This window comes from Ranitomeya imitator, chromosome 6 (genome assembly GCF_032444005.1).
Source record: "Ranitomeya imitator isolate aRanImi1 chromosome 6, aRanImi1.pri, whole genome shotgun sequence".
In the NCBI taxonomy this organism is placed as follows: Eukaryota; Metazoa; Chordata; class Amphibia; order Anura; family Dendrobatidae; genus Ranitomeya; species Ranitomeya imitator.
Genome location: NC_091287.1, coordinates 319,668,816 through 319,681,799, shown reverse-complemented (window position 1 = coordinate 319,681,799; position 12,984 = coordinate 319,668,816). Strand labels below are relative to the sequence as shown.

Genomic DNA, 12,984 nt, shown 5'->3' with positions numbered 1-12,984 from the left:
GCACTAACCGGAGAAGAGGTTCTGGCATACCCAGATTACCATCAACCTTTCATCCTCTACACCGATGCCAGTAATGTGGGACTAGGAGCGGTGCTGTCACAAAAGCAAGAAGGTCGGGAGAAAGTCATCGCCTTTGCAAGTAGAAAGCTCCGGCCTACTGAAAGAAATTCAGAAAATTACAGCTCCTTCAAATTGGAACTACTGGCAGTAGTTTGGGCTGTGACTGAACATTTCAAACACTATCTGGCCGCTGCAGAATTTAATCATCACCGCTGGGAGAACCTGCTGCTGATCAAGTAAGTGCCTGTTCCCTCACGATACCCTTTACACTGTGCATTGCCTGAGGCCACAGCACCGGGTCAAGCCACCCGTGACACCCCCCTCAAGAGACAGACCCCATTGGTCCGGTGCTGGGTACCCCGGTCTCTTGGGCGTCACACAATATTAACAGAATCGTGAATGGGGGTGCATGGCAGCTGCATGTCACCACTCAATCGGAGGGGAGAGCTCTGGATGTGCCTTTTGACCCTTTGTAAGACCTGAATGTGGCTCTCATGGTAAGGAAGGTTGGGGACTATTGAATTATAATATTATCTAGCTAGAGGGAGAATTTACACTTGCTGAAAATAAGGAATGAGCGTTCTTAGGAACACTCATTCTCGATGGTCAGCCTGTTTAAACATGCTGCCATTACCAGAAGAACAAGCAAAATGCTCATTTGGTGACTATAATGATTTAAAAGCTTTCTTTAAAATCATCATTTATGGCAATGCATCATCATGTGTAACCAAGACATGTGCTGAAGAGAACAATGATATTCTATGTGCATAGAACGGTCGAATTATATTGTACTCATGGATGTGTAGTTGACCTCTTCAAACGGACTAAGCAACCATGGATTGGCTTATACATTGATAATGATGACATAGGAGGGAAGGAGGGAGGGGAAGTGTAGAAAGCTCACCACGTTGCCAATTTCAAGTCCATATGTCAGCCGGGATCCATCCTGAGGGTGCCGCATCCATTGGTGATCACAAGCAAAAGAAAAAAGAAAAGGGGAAATCCACCGGCACGTCCAACAGTAGAATAAAATTTACTATTTATTAGAAAAAACTTTAAAATATGATAAAAATGAAGCCTCAGAAACCTGACGCGTTTCTGGTGTATACAACACCCTTATTCATAGGACAATCTAAATTTTATTCTCCTGTTGGACGTGCCGGTGGATTTCCCTTTTCTTTTTTCTGTTGATTATTATGATTTGTAATCAAGTTTAACAATCTTTTCACCTGACAAACAAGCGCTCCCAGTGAAATTGGATCCTATAGCCATCCAATGTCAGCAGAGGAAATTATTTGAAGGGCTCAACTGACCATCTATAAAAAACACATGACATGTAAGACTTTTAATCAATAAGACTAAAAATGTTATTTGAGATTAAACTCAAGAAATAGATGGTAATAGCAAGCAAATTGCTCTAAAGTCAGGTTCAAGTAGGGATATTCTCCAATGGACAGAATCTGGGGATGTTTTGGTACACTGATAAGTCAGCCCTGCAGTTTGGCCTAAACACATTGCTTAGTGATTTTGAAGAATATCCTGCTGATTTTCATTTTCTTCATTTAGAAGTGGAAGCCCTGGTGGGCATCTATCTCCCTCTTCGCAGTGATATGCTTTGCTGCTTGTCTGATGATTGTATCTGTAAATTTATCTCAATTACAGATAATTAATGAATGTATTCTCATAGCAGACTACATATCTGCTTTACTGCTGCCTACTGATCCTCACATGGCTACTGGCAAGCAGTGGGCAACAGGAGGCCTTTCTCTCTTCATGCTTTATTTAGTTTCTGCTCTCATTAACAACTTCATACTACACATCACGTTGTAATGCTCCTTAAATACTCTTGATTTGCAGACAAACTGTATTTCTGAGAATCGATCTGCCATAATACTAATTTAAAACTGTCAACAGTGTATAATTTTATAAAAATCATGTTTTTTGAGCAGGAAGTACCATCTGGTAGTATAATCTATTTTTACCCTGCAGACTGCGGTAATGGCTTTCTAGATTGCTTATAATTCCATAGTTTCAAGCTTCTGGTCCTCAGCGCAGAAGCTTATAAGTAATACTTTGCTCACATTGGCGTCATCGTTAAAAGTTCCCTGTTAGACATTACAGATTTATTTCTTAGCATGCCCTATCTTATAAATGGAATCTACTAGGTTTCCACTTCAGTGGATAGTTAGGGGCACCATACTAAAGGCTCTTTGATGGGTTGGAACCATTACACCAATGTGAACAGTGTATAATCCTATCATGTATGCAATTGTTTGCCAAGAGTCCCAAATTTCCCAGGACTGTCCTGAGTTTCTTTTGTTCCTGTGCCTGTCCATTCCTGAGATTTGGCCCCTTCTTCTTTTCAACTAAACCTCGACTTCTTAGCCAATAGGAAGTGATCCTCATGAAGATGCCAGCAGAGAAGAGTTGTGGATCATGTCCATCTTGGCTACCAAAACTAGATTATAACATAGACTGAAGAGGGTGCCAAATGATAGAAATGGAAAGGTGTCGAAAGGCAAGGTTGGGAACGTTGAATATAAGCATGCCCAACTATTTCTTCATCTAAAAGATACAGTGGGGCAAAAAAGTATTTAGTCAGTCAGCAATAGTGCAAGTTCCACCACTTAAAAAGATGAGAGGCGTCTGTAATTTACATCATAGGTAGACCTCAACTATGGGAGACAAACTGAGAAAAAAAAATCCAGAAAATCACATTGTCTGTTTTTTTTATCATTTTTTTTGCATATTATGGTGGAAAATAAGTATTTGGTCAGAAACAAACAATCAAGATTTCTGGCTCTCACAGACCTGTAACTTCTTCTTTAAGAGTCTCCTCTTTCCTCCACTCATTACCTGTAGTAATGGCACCTGTTTAAACTTGTTATCAGTATAAAAAGACACCTGTGCACACCCTCAAACAGTCTGACTACAAAATCCACTATGGTGAAGACCAAAGAGCTGTCAAAGGACACCAGAAACAAAATTGTAGCCCTGCACCAGGCTAGGAAGACTGAATCTGCAATAGCCAACCAGCTTGGAGTGAAGAAATCGACAGTGGGAGCAATAATTAGAAAATGGAAGACATACAAGACCACTGATAATCTCCCTCGATCTTGGGCTCCACGCAAAATCCCACCCCGTGGGGTCAGAATGATCACAAGAACGTTGAGCAAAAATCCCAGAACCACGCGGGGGACCTAGTGAATGAACTGCAGAGAGCTGGGACCAATGTAACAAGGCCTACCATAAGTAACACACTACGCCACCATGGACTCAGATCCTGCAGTGCCAGACGTGTCCCACTGCTTAAGCCAGTACATGTCCGGGCCTGTCTGAAGTTTGCTAGAGAGCATTTGGATGATCCAGAGGAGTTTTGGGAGAATGTCCTATGGTCTGATGAAACCAAACTGGAACTGTTTGGTAGAAACACAACTTGTCGTGTTTGGAGGAAAAAGAATACTGAGTTGCATCCATCAAACACCATACCTACTGTAATGCATGGTGGTGGAAACATCATGCTTTGGGGCTGTTTCTCTGCAAAGGGGCCAGGACGACTGATCCGGGTACATGAAAGAATGAATGGGGCCATGTATCGTGAGATTTTGAGTGCAAACCTCCTTCCATCAGCAAGGGCATTGAAGATGAAACGTGGCTAGGTCTTTCAACATGACAATGATCCAAAGCACACCGCCAGGGCAACGAAGGAGTGGCTTCGTAAGAAGCATTTCAAGGTCCTGGAGTGGCCTAGCCAGTCTCCAGATCTCAACCCTATAGAAAACCTCTGGAGGGAGTTGAAAGTCCATGTTGCCAAGTGAAAAGCCAAAAACATCACTGCTCTAGAGGAGATTTGCATGGAGGAATGGGCCAATATACCAACAACAGTGTGTGGCAACCTTGTGAAGACTTAGGCTATGTTCACACTTTGCGGATTTCTCTGCGGATCCGCAGCGGATTTGACCGCTGCGGATCCGCAGCAGTTTCCCATGAGTTTACAGAACAATGTAAACCTATGGGAAACTAAAAACGCAGTGCACATGCTGCGGAAAAAACTGCGCGGAAACGCTGCGGATTACATTCCGCAGCATGTCACTTCTTTTCTGCGGATTTTCACCTGCTCCAATAGAAAACTGCAGATGAAAATCCGCAGAAGAAACCGCAGTAAAAACCGCGATAAATCCGCAGTGAAAACGCGTTGCGGTTTTCACTGCGGATTTTGGAATTCTGCTGCGGAAAAATCCGCAGTGGAATCTGCAAAGTGTGAACATAGCCTTACAGAAAACGTTTGACCTCTGTCATTGCCAACAAAGGATATATTACAAAGTATTGAGATGAAATTTTGTTTCTGACCAAATACTTATTTTCCACCATAATATGCAAATAAATTGTTAAAAAACAGACAATGTGATTTTCTGGATTTTTTTTTTCTCAGTTTGTCTCCCATAGTTGAGGTCTACCCATGATGTAAATTACAGACGCCTCTCATCTTTTTAAGTGGTGGAACTTGCACTATTGCTGACTGACTAAATACTTTTTTGCCCCACTGTATATCAGGCTCTTTTGTCTCCTCTCCCTCAGAGTAGCGGTCATATACCGGCCCCCAAGCTCACCCACCCACTTCCTGGACCACTTCTCAGCCTGGCTGCCACACTTCATGTCCTCAGAACTACCAACCCTTATCCTGGGAGACTTCAAGATCCCCATTAACAGCCCCACTTCCACATCTGCATGCCAGCTTCTATCACTAACCACTTCTCTAGGCATCTCACAGCTCTCAACCTCTAAAACTCCCAAAGACGGTAACACCCTGGACCTGGTCTTTGTCCGGCTCTGTTCAATCTCCTACCTAGATAACTCACAGCTTCCCCTCTCTGACCACAACATTCTATCCTTCACACTCACAGTTCCACGCCCACCCCAGCACTCTCCTACCTACCACACATTCAGAAATCTACATGCCATTAACCCTCATACACTTTCAGACTCCTTACACTCATCATTGTCCCCAATCTCTTGTTTTTTCCTGTCCTGATCTGGCTCTACATCACTACAATGACACTCTTAGAAGCACCCTTGACCAAGTAGCTCCCCTCACCCTCAGAACCTCCAAACACAGAGTGAAACAGCCCTGGCTCACTGTCCTCATTCGATCTCATCACAGAAGAAGTCTCCAAGCTCCTCTCCTCTTCTCGTCCAACTACATGCACCACCGACCCCATTCCCTCACACCTCCTCCAGTCTCTCTCCAGTCGTCACAACTCACCTATCTACAATTTTTAATCTCTCCCTCTCCTCTGGCATTTTCCCCTCCTCCTTCAAACACTCTATCATTACTCCATTACTAAAAAAAACCTACCCTCGACCCATCCTGCACAAACAACTACAGACCGATCTCCAATCTCCCCTTCATCTCAAAACTCTTGGAGCGCCTGATTTACTCCCGCCTTACCCGTTACCTCTCCACTCATTCCCTCCTAGACCCTTCACAGTCCGGTTTCCGCCTCTACATTCGACAGAAACTGCACTCATCAAGGTGACCAATGACCTTCTGACAGCAAAATGTAACGGTGACCACTCTCTGCTCATTCTCCTCGACCTTTCTGCAGCTTTTGACACTGTTGACCACCCTCTCCTACTCTTTAGGCTACAGTCACTAGGCATTAAGGACACTGCTCTCTCCTGGTTCTCCTCCTACCTTTCTGTCTGCTCCTTCAGTGTTCTGTTCTCTGACTCCACTTCATCTCCTCTTCCTCTCACTATTGGGGTACCTCAGGGTTCAGTCCTTGGCCCCCTTCTCTTCTCCCTCTACACAGCCACAATTGGACAGACCATCAGCAGATTTGGCTTTCAGTACCATCTTTATGCTGATGACACACAACTATACACGTCATCCCCTGACCTTACCCCCACTGTACTACAGAACGCCACTGACTGTCTGCCTGCAGTCTCCAACATCATGTTCGCTCTCTATCTGAAACTCAACCTCTCCAAAACTGAACTTCTTCTGTTCCCGCCTTCTACTAACCTCCCTAATTCTGACATTTCCCTCTTCGTGGGTGGCACCATAATAACACCCCGGCAGCAAGCGCGCTGTCTGGGTGTTATGTGTGACTCCGATCTCTCCTTCACCTCCCACATACAATCTCTTGCCGCTCGTGCCGCTTACACCTAAAGAACATCTCCACAATCCGCCCTTTTCTCACCATGGAGACAACAAAAACCCTCACTGTCGCCCTAATCCACTCCTGCCTGGACTACTGCAATGCTCTATTAATTGGCCTCCCCCTTACTCGACTTTCCCCTCTCCATTCTATCCTTAATGCGGCAGCCAGGGTTGTCCATCTGGCTAATCGTTACTCAGATGCATCCGCTCTTCGCCAGTCATTACACTGGCTGCCCATTCATTACAGGATACAATTCAAAGTATTTGTTCTCACCACAGTGTGGAACCCCCTTACATCTCCTCCCTCATTTCTGTCTATCGGCCTAACTGACCGCTGCGCTCTGCAAATGACATTCGACTAACCTTTGCACTAATCCATACCTCCCACTCCCGACTCCAAGGCTTCTCCCGCGCTGCGCCAATCCTCTGGAATGCTCTACCCCAAGATATTAGGACCATCCACAACTTGCATAGTTTTAGGTGCTCGCTCAAAACACATTTGTTCAGAGCGGCCTACCACGTTAACTAATCAAAGTCATTTTATGTTTGTGTGTGTGTAGCCCATTCACTATCTCCATCTACCCCCCACCCCCTGAAGATGGCTGGACCATCATTGTAAATACATCATTGTAAACACACACCTGTACTTTGTATCCACCCCACCTCATTGTAGATTGTAAGCTCTCACGAGTAGGGTCGTCTTATTTTGCTTTATTGTATTGTTAACGTTGTTACCTATGACTGTTGTGTTTGAAACTGTTAAACTGTAAAGCGCTGCGGAATATGTTGGCGCTATATAAATAAAGATTATTAATATTATTATTATTATTATCCTTTTACACCTTCTTTGTGTTGCAGTTATCATGCAGATACGTATGGTGCGAGGACTAATAAAAATCTAAGTAAATATACTGTATGTAAAGACTTACGTTATCACCTCTTGTTGGAGGTTCACTTTTAATATGTTAGCCCCATGCATTTTTTGTGGTGAAGGCTAAAAAGGACTGGAAACAACTTTATGGTGGAAGGTCTAAAGATGTACAGTAAAAGCCCCAGGCAAGATCAAACTGCACAGCATGCAAAGGTTGTGATTGCATTTAGGCACCTCTGCCCCAAATTAGTAGACCAGGACACTGGTACTTATGGCACCTTGGTACATATTTTACATTGGGGCCTGAGAATTTGAACTTAAACCATGTATGCTCTATAATTGACCCATCAACCTTTGGAAAAGATGGTGTAACAATGGGCACCGTAGACTATAAATTGCACATGAGTAGCGTAGTAGCTTTGACTTTTTGCTTGGAATATATATTTTAAATCTGTCTGGTGCTCTTAGTTCCACCTAAGTCTTTCTTTCACAGGCAGGTGGAAACAGTATCGAACTAGGGTGACATGGGCCCAACAGTAAAGATTACTCTGGGGGGCCGCGGTTCACCTGTAAGCAGATATCATATTACCCTGATTCACAAATGTATATATGTTTCTATATAATGGTAAACTGGAACATTCGTTAGTGGTCTCGCTTCTGCACAAGGCCTCCCCAGGGAATTCACCTGTTCCTCTGTGGGCCAGTCTGAACTTGGTTATTACTGTCTTTGTACATTAAGGACCATTACTGTGGTATTGTCATTTGTTTCTATCCTGCCACAAGTAAGCATTAAGCTCTATATTCAGACTGTGTTCATATTGTCTTTGCCCTCACGTCAGTGGCTCCATCAGCACTTCTATCTGAATCAACGAAAAATAGAATTTGGGTGGAATGCCCATTGGGGCCATTGACTTTAATAAAGCAGACGGAGTCACTTTCTGCTATTTCTGACCTTTATTTAGGCAGTGTCCGCTTTTGTGCTAACCTCAAGATGGCGGACACTGCTGAAACAAAGATCAGACACAGCACAAAATTACTCTCTCAGCCTCATTAAAGTCAATGGCCACATTGGGGTTACTGCCCCAAACCAGTTTTCAGGGCTTCAGATGGAGCCCCAACAGACCCAAACACAATATTAACATAACCTAATCCTGTATGTATAGCGGCAGCTTTAAATGTAGAATCTGGTGAATATTTCGTCTTAAGTTTTTAGTTGAGAAAACAATATCAATTGTTAAGCAACACGACCAACAAAAAAAAACATCACCCATACAAAAGGAATTAGTCAAGATCTATTTTGTTTCACTAAACTTCCATTTCCAAACTTCTGCTTACCCGCCAAGTGGTTAGTAAATATGTTTAATACCATTAGTTTTATCAAGTCCCAGAGTCTGTCATGAATTTTATTTGCAGTCAATGCTGAGACTAATTAACCAAAATGAATAATTCATCACAATGGGAACAATGGGCTTCAATGCTAATTCACGACACATAATTGATGTCCCCGCTAACTCCTTCAGTCGCCCTAGCTCATGCATTAGTGGACTTCCTACTGCAATGCAGGCACTCTGCTACCTTGTACATTACGGAAATGCACATTTCAGACATTAACATGTTGCTGTATAAACATAAAATTGCTAGATGAAGCTATTCCTCTATTTATAAGCTATGATCAAATGTGCGGAATAAATCTATTTTCCTGCCTGGCTTAACAGTTTAATAAATTGTTTTTCTTAATTACGCCCTGTAAAGCTCAGCTGATATTTTTCTCATTGTTACAAAACTTGCGCCAAACTTAACTCCTAAAAAATAAATTGTTAGTCTCCCTGGATGCATTCAGTGTAAACACACATTCACACTGAGATGTGAGCGTTGGCTTGAGTTTTGGTCCGTCTGTCCATGATCTGAGTCCAAATACTAATAAGCAATTATTCCTAATTGTGATAAAGTATATATTCAAGTCCGTCGCTCTCAAAAGAACTTGACATTGCTTACCACAATGAATCATGCGGGTAATAATACGTCCCTGTCTAATTCACTATGGTACAAATTAACCATCGAGAGTGGGAGTAAGTACAGACTTTCTTCTTGCTTACGACCACATCTATTCTATACCCCTTGTAATTCTGACATTGTGTACAGCCCCTCATTGTGATGACCTACTAATATGATGTCAGCATTGAAAGACCTGTCAAATGTATTTTGGGCACAATAATGCCAGCGTCGCCATGGAATGTGCAAAGCTGATTGGCAGCCCCATGCAAATGTGTAAAGAAAGCCATTCATTCTTGCACAGCTATGACGCACAGCACTGAAGCATTGGGTATTTTTAACTGTAAGAGTAGAAAATCAGCCTGTCTGTCACAGATTAATCGTAAAGCTGATTAGTTTCCAAGTATAGCAAATGTGGCAATTGTTTAGCTAGTCACAAAAAATCCATGAACTTATGCATACATATTTGTCACATGCCAGTGCATCACTATGCCATACTATCAGCTAGTCCATCAGCCTATGGCATAATACTGGTCTTGCAAAACAAGGGGCATAGCTGCCAATTTCTGAGCTTAATGGAAAGAAACTAAGTATTTACCTGAGTTGATTTCCCAACAGGTCTCCACTCATAACTGGTAAATATTCCCCTAGACCGGTATAAAGTGAAATCTGGAGTGAAGAGCAGAAAACATGGTAATCAATGCTGTGATCTCTCTGCAATCCCTGCAGAGCTGCAGCACACTCCTGGCTGCCTGTCACTGCCTTCATTCAGTCTGCACTAAGGCAAAGGAACAGGCTGCTGTGTATTCCCAGAGCCCTAACTTGATGCATCTTCACCACATACTGGATATAGTTCTTAGTTGCATGATTTACCAACTAGTAACAATATAAATGTTTGAAAATATATTATTTTATATTCATGCTAGCTTTAAAGAGGACCTAAAAAAAGTTAAATATCTTATAAAAATCACTGAGCTCCCTTGATTTTACAGCTTTTTTCTGTTTTGCGCTATGTCACTCCATCCGTGAGATATTTACATTTGTTCCTTTTGGAGTGTCTTATGTGAAATCTCTGCTTGTAGCGCAACTGGGCGTTTCTTCAGAGTCCTGTCTGGGGGCATGCCCTTTCACCCCTCTTTCCTAGATGCTACCAATCACAGCTTGGCAGCATCTGAGACTTTTAGATGAACTGCAGCGCTGTAATTGGTAGCATCGGCGAAGGAGGGATAAAATGACAAGCTGTACTACAAACAGAGATTTCATACATTTTGCTCAAAAGTACAATTAAGTGGATCGCTTCGCAAAGCGTAGAGACGAGCGTATCAATTCACACACTTCTGGTCCATGGTCCAGGTCTGTGATCTCTGGCTGTGGACAGGAGCTGCACGAATTCAGGATCTTCAGGATTGCAGCTCAGCCTCTGAGTAGCCGAGCTGGCGAGATGTAACCTGTGTGTCACATGATGTGTCGGGGAACCCAGAAACTAAGGAAAATTGTGGAACATTTGCCAACTACCAGAGAGAATTGACCTGGACTATGGACCAGGGTTGCGTGAAGTGATCCGCTCATCTCTACTCAAAATCAATAAATGCAAATGTCTCTGCAATAGAGTGACGCACCGCTAAAGGGAAAAATGTGTCCGAATCTGGTGAAGTTAAGGATTATTAACAAGGTATTTAACTTAATTTTTGGAGCAATTGCAAAGGTCCTCTCTAAAGCTTTGACCATCACATCAGCAAAGTCTCATAGAAAAAATAATTGCTGTGAGTTTATTACGTTCCCATCAGTTTACAGTATTTTCATGTACCGGATATCGTATTCAGTAGCATGCTGTGCTAACTAAATTGGCTACTAGAATGATTAGCACGAACATCCATCTAGGAACTAGATCACATTACACACATCTAAATAATCAGTTACCTGATAGCCGTGGATTTACTTTTTTATAGTCATCTTTGGGCTATGAAGACACAAGTTTGTTTGGCGCACTTAGTCCCTGTAGCTCTATATGATGTTCCATGGCACCTCTGTGGGGCAATACTCTGTGTGCTCAATTATTAGGTATGTTAGCATTTGACCATATCACCATTTTTATGCATATTGCCCAACTCCAAGCTGTATAGACTTGAATGCTTATTGGATGAAGCAGTGATGAGTATGTGTGTAATAAGGGCCAAAGGAGATCAACACCCTTTATCAAAGTGTGCAGAATTATTAGGCAGCTTGTTTTCCTCAGGAAAATGGGTCACAAAAGGGAAAAGTCAATAATTATTAAAAATCTTAGAGCTTGTTCACATGAATGTATATTTGGCCCAAAACTTCAATGGGGGCAGTGCAGATGAGCTTTTTTCACTAACCAAATCTGAGCGTGAAAAAAATTGCAGCATGTACTAGTTTCTTCCATAAATCGTATGACATTCTCCCATTCAAGTCTATGAAAGTGCCCAAAAAAAATTGGACACCATACGGAGCCACAGCATAGTTTCTGCTTTTAACAGAAATCATCTTATAAAATATGAATAAATGTTGCTGCAAACAAACGGATTGCACGTGGACTGCACACAGACAAGTGAGAAAAAAAATCTCAGTTTTCTGGATGAAACTTTGAACTATCTTTTTTATTTGCTTGTGTGAACCTCCTCTTAGGGTACAGGCAGATGGCTGCGTACTTCATCCCTTCTTCCTCCTTGAAGCTCCGCCTATGCTGCGCCTACTTCTGTATGCGTCCTGTGTTGCCCTGCGTACCTATTTTTAACATTGGGTAGGCAGGGACATGCGTTCTATGTGGATGTGTCTGCATGTGGCGATTTGACATGTGCAGCGACCGCACGGAAACGTAAAATTTTGTATTTCTGTGCGTTCACTGCACATGTCAAATCGCCGCATGCGGACGCATCCGCATAAAACGCATGTCCCTGCGTACCCAATGTTAAAGATAGGTACGCAGGGCAATGCAGGATGCATACAGAAGTAGGCGGAGTGTAGGAGGAGCGTAGGCGGAGCTTTAAGGAGGAAGAAGGGAGGAAGTATGCAGCCATCCGCATCCCTCCTGAACGCAAATATGTAACAAGCCTAACTCATGCGAAGATCGGATTGCATTGCACGGACTGGCCTGGCACCTCTCCTAACCTGGGCATGACAGCGTGATGTATTTCTATGCAGCTGTCAAGCTCAGGTCTGGAGAGCCGACAGCCATTACGAGGACTGCGATGGGATCCTGGCACGAGTGATACGGCTCTCTGTCTGCAACCTTACAGAGAGATGCAGCACTCTTGAAATTACTAAGATATTGGGGTGTGATCACAGAACCATCCAAAGTTTTGTTTGAAATAGTCAAAGGAGTCACAAACATGTTGCGAAAAAAGACTCACAAAGATTTGAGAAGAAACAAACGTGAAGCAACCAGGAATACATTGTCCTCTAGAGCTGTCATATTTCAGAATTGCAACCTTCCTGGAGGCCCAGAAGTACAAGGTGTTCAATGCTCAGACATACGGCTGAGGTAAGTTAGGTTGAAACCCAACCAACACAGTGAACAAGATGGTTAAGTTGAAATGTCAAGATTGCACCGATAAATATCTGAAGACAGATTGTTGAAAAGTTTTATGGACTGATGAGACAAAAGTGACTCTAGAAGGCACAGACTTCCACTTTGATTCAGATGCCAGCAAGGTGATGTCGGGGTACTACTTTGGGATGGTATCATTGAAGATGAGCTAGTTGGATCTTTTTGGGTTGAAGATGCACTCAAAATCAATTCCCAAACCTACTGACACTTTTTTCAAGTAGTGGTACAGGAAAAAATCTGGATCTTTCAAGAAAACCATGATTTTTATGCAGGACATTGCTCAATGGCATGCATTGAAGCAATCCACTGCTTGGCTATCCAGTAAGAGCC

General features: G+C 42.8%; 1 protein-coding gene across 6 annotated transcripts in view; it reads right to left on the bottom strand.

The window, feature by feature from the left end:
• Positions 1–12,984, bottom strand: part of PHACTR1 (phosphatase and actin regulator 1) — a 506,552-nt gene that overhangs the window by 372,430 nt on the left and 121,138 nt on the right. Inside the window, exon 1 of one of the 6 annotated variants that reach the window (XM_069730803.1) lies at positions 9,685–9,861. The exons of 4 other annotated variants lie outside the window; for them this stretch is intronic. The gene's annotated coding sequence lies outside the window, so the exon portion shown is untranslated. Of the gene's footprint in view, positions 1–9,684; positions 9,862–12,984 lie in introns of those variants that run through there. One more of the 6 variants, XM_069730799.1, reaches the window with a different exon arrangement.